Source organism: Vitis riparia, chromosome 10 (genome assembly GCF_004353265.1).
Source record: "Vitis riparia cultivar Riparia Gloire de Montpellier isolate 1030 chromosome 10, EGFV_Vit.rip_1.0, whole genome shotgun sequence".
Taxonomy (NCBI): Eukaryota; Viridiplantae; Streptophyta; class Magnoliopsida; order Vitales; family Vitaceae; genus Vitis; species Vitis riparia.
In genome coordinates this window covers 22994528-22998650 of record NC_048440.1, presented here as the reverse complement: position 1 = coordinate 22998650, position 4123 = coordinate 22994528, and the positions used below count along the sequence as shown (strand labels likewise).

General features: G+C 36.2%; 1 pseudogene; it reads right to left on the bottom strand.

Moving 5' to 3' along the window:
* Positions 1-332: 332 nt before the first annotated feature.
* LOC117924191 lies at positions 333-1826 on the bottom strand (annotated as a pseudogene).
* Between the last annotated feature and the right edge of the window lie 2297 nt (positions 1827-4123).

Sequence of the window (4123 nt, the reverse complement as noted above, 5' to 3'; positions counted from 1 at the left end):
CTTCCAAAGACTTTTATGCATATTATGGATTCTAATAGCCAACCAACCCCATAAGAAAATGAAATTTTCAACCTCAGGAGCTGCAATTTCTTAGTTGTCATTTGGATTATCATGCTTTCTTGCACTAGAAAGAAAACCAAAGAAACTTTAGATGATAAAGAAAATCGATAAATTATCACAATCCCAGAAAATACATCAGTTTTAGCAGAATGCATATTTTCTCAATTTTCAGTTTTGGTGAACGTTGTGTACAAATTGCTGTATAGAAAATGGACTAATTCAATTTCCATGGAATATTCAGACCTTTACCAGTCTGATTTCAATTGAATGAATGAATAAATGAATTACTAGATTGTACAGCTCTATTGTGTTTATAGACAAGGTTAGCTTACAATGATATACAAGATTTAGTGTATTATCAACAAAACTGAGGCTGAACCTCTAGGATATTAGAAGAGCTTGCTTGCGAACTCTTCAATGGCCTCTCCTTTTTAGAAGAAGAACAAGAGGATGCTGCCAGACCCTTGAGCCCGGACAAGCTTCTTCCTAGCTGTAGAGCCACCTTCATTTCGAACAATTCCCCGTTCTCTCTTCTCCCCACATCTCTTTCATTCAGATTTGACTCTATGGTCTCTTCCATCAGCCGGAAGAAGCCTGCGTTGCTTCTATACATCTCAAACACCATGCCCACTTGCCCGCCATGCTCCATTGTGTTCACCACGCTTGCCATGGCTCCAGCTACGACTCCTAGTGTGGCGGCCCAGGGACCGTGAGAAGATCCCACGAACACAGTTCCACAAGCCGCTAAGCCTGTCAATAAGGGACCAGAAATGGCGAGCATCCTATTAACTTTCAAGGCTATTTTGCCCAGCCTCAAATAGTCTTCAGTGTCCTTTCTCTTCAAAACCCCAACTACTTCTCTCATTTCTTCCTCCAACTCCACACTCCAACCATTTCCATCTGTTCTCCTACTCTGCCTGTCCTGCGTTTGCCTGTGCTCCGGCCACCATACAGCGGGCTCCACAGTTTTGGGGAATTTATCGAGCATCGCTCCTAGTAAAGGAAGCGGGAAGGCCTTGTCCAGTGACAAAACTTTCTCCATAACTTCCTCAACATCGGTACTAGTAGGAGTGCCACAAGAGAGTGTTCTTTGAATCTGGCCATGAAGCTGCTTAAATAACCTCGCGGCATTGCGCTGTTCTTCGACGAGTTGAGATGGCTGGATCTTATTCATCCCCACCAACATCCCAGTGGCTGCCAAATACATCAGAGTGGAAGAGAGCTTGAGAGCTACAAGGGGTCCTCCTACGCTTGTAGCAGCAATTCCAGCCATGGTTGCAGCAGTGAGTGTGATTGCATTAATGGATGTCAAAAGAAGATGGTTCCAATTATCACGCTGCTCACCGATATTCTTGTGCATCTCCACTCTATCTGCAACAGCCTCCATGATTGCATGGAGTTTAGCGATCACCAAAGGATCAGAAACATTGCTCACAGAAGGGAAAGTACCATTAGTACTCAGCTCGTATTTCTTCTCCAAATTGCTGGTGGTTGCAGCTGTGAGTCCAACCCCCATGTCCAGTACTTCCTGTAGTACCAAATTTCTAGCGGGGAGGTTCAAAGATAGGCGGCCGGGCTGAAGCTTAGGCATATTGATAGTAGCTCTTATCATTCCTCTCCGGCAACGAGATGAGGAATAAGCCACTGACGTAATAACAGCCGATGAAAATTGAAGACTCACCATGTCCTCTCCTCGTACGATCTGTATGAGTTTCTTCTTGTTGCTAAGATTGGTTGATTCTAATGGGTATGTACTATGTAGTGAATGGCTTAGGCTTGCAGTGAAATATGGTGGCAATGCAACCTGGATTATATATAGGGAACGGCAGTGGACCAAGTACGCTATTCAACGTTTGAATGGTCTCATGGGTCTTGGCTTAGACCGTTTCTTGTCTTTGGTTTATTGGCGTTTCACCTCTCAATTACGCTGCTTGTCAGCTTGGGTATTGAGGCAGTACTTCATTGACTTTCAACCTCCAAAAACCAGTAAAACGTTGAAATAGGCGTAGCCATTACAAGTACATATTTTAATTAAGAGTTCAAAATCCCAATGAGTATGAACAATTCCTTCAGCTCATTATATGATGAAGAATTTAAATTTAAATTTAAATTCCCAATAATGGGTCCCAGAAATAATAAAATCAACCTTTTGCTTCTCCAATATTTCTGGGTCTGAATTCTGTAGCCATATATCGTTGATCAGCAGATATATTTGACTTAACTAAAACATGGGATTTGTTCAAAGATTACAAGTATTTTGAGCATTATCACCATTTTATGAAATTTCCAGACGTCTTTCTTTCCAATTAACACACCCTGTTCCAATGAGAGAATAGGCTTTCTTTTTCTCAATTTCATTTTCTTTTTTTTTTAATTTTACGACTAGATCACAAATTCAAAACAATTCATTGGTAGGTCAATAATTATTCCAAAAAAGAAAAAGAAGAGAAATGTAAAGCTTTCTTTTGGGTTTTAAAAAGTTTGTGTGAAAGTACGAGACTGATGAAAGGAAAAGAAAAAAATGGAATGAAAATAAGGAGATGATAAGTGTAATCTTCATAATTTTTTTTTTTTAAGTTTTATAGTTTTTTTTTTATATGTATATATTTGATTTTCCTCCTATTTCCATGACAAATGAAATTGAGATTTTGAATTTTCTATATTTGTTTTCTAACTTAAAAAACAAGTTTACAAAACTTTCAAAAAAACAATTTTTTAAAAAATTATTCTGGAAAGAAAATATTTTTTCTTAAAAAAAAAAAGTTTGACATGTTTTCCATTTTATTTTTTTTTAAAGAATATTTTGAGTAAGAAAAATGCTTTGTGACCTTTTCATTGTACATAAAATAGAAAAATACTTCTTAAGAATAAACCACCAAAACTATTTTTTTTAATATTAAATTTCTAATCAGAATTTTGTTGATTTTTCCTTTAAAAACGATTAAGAATTACTCTTAAGATCTGTTCCAAAACCTGTTAGCCCTTTTTATTTGACTAGTCGTTGGACCATAGAGCGGCGGTTAGAATTTGACAGTTTGGCGGCATCCTTTAGCAAAGATGAGGTCATGGGAATACGAGGACAGGTGCCAGTGGGCGCTGGCCCTAGTTTATTTGGTCAGAAAGTGCTACTGTTTTAATCCAACATTCAGCCCTCCATGGAATTTGATCTGAGACCCAAAACTGAACCATTCCTCGTAAGTCATAAACATTTCCAGCTTTTTAGCCCGGATGAAGGGTGTAAACCAATGTTTTCAGAATCGGACCGGTCATCGAACCGGAAAAATTACCGATTCACGGTTCACTGGTCGGACCGGCGGTCGAACCGGTTGAACCGGTGATGTAATAAATATATAATTTATATATTATATAAAATTAAAAATAATTATAAAAATTAAAAATATATAAAATTATAAGTTTTAATAATGTTTGGTATATTAAATTAAATGATAAAGTTTAATATTTTAAATTTTATTAAATAAAATATGTAATATTTAAGAATGAAGATATATTTAAGATGAAAAATTTTATAATATTTAATTTTATCTTTCTTTTTTGTATTTTATTGTTTTAAAATTATTCTATTAATTAGTTTATATTATTTTTTTATAATTATTATTATAAAAATAAATAGGAATTTAAATATTTACATTTCTTTAAATATTTTATATTATAAAAATTTGAAATAGGAATATATATATTTTAACAACATTGCAAAAGTCTAGCCCTCATGCTTCCAGCCCTCAAAAAGGCCATGTTAGTACTATTCCTTGTCCCACATCGGAAGCACATCAATTCCATGTGCTTCAAGTGCTCTATAAATAGAGACCTTGCAGCATGCAATTCAAGCCAAGCAAGCCAGCGAATTGGGCTTGGGGGCATGGCCCAAGAGAGATTTTAAGTTATAATTATATTGGATTGGGCCTGGTGGCTTGAATCAAATATGGGTTATAATTAGTTAAGTTTTGAAAGTATTAAGCAAGGAATTGGGCTCGTTAATGGGCCTCTTATGAGTAACAAATATTTGTAGAATAGGAAAAAAAAAGCTTGGCCGGTTCGTAAAAAA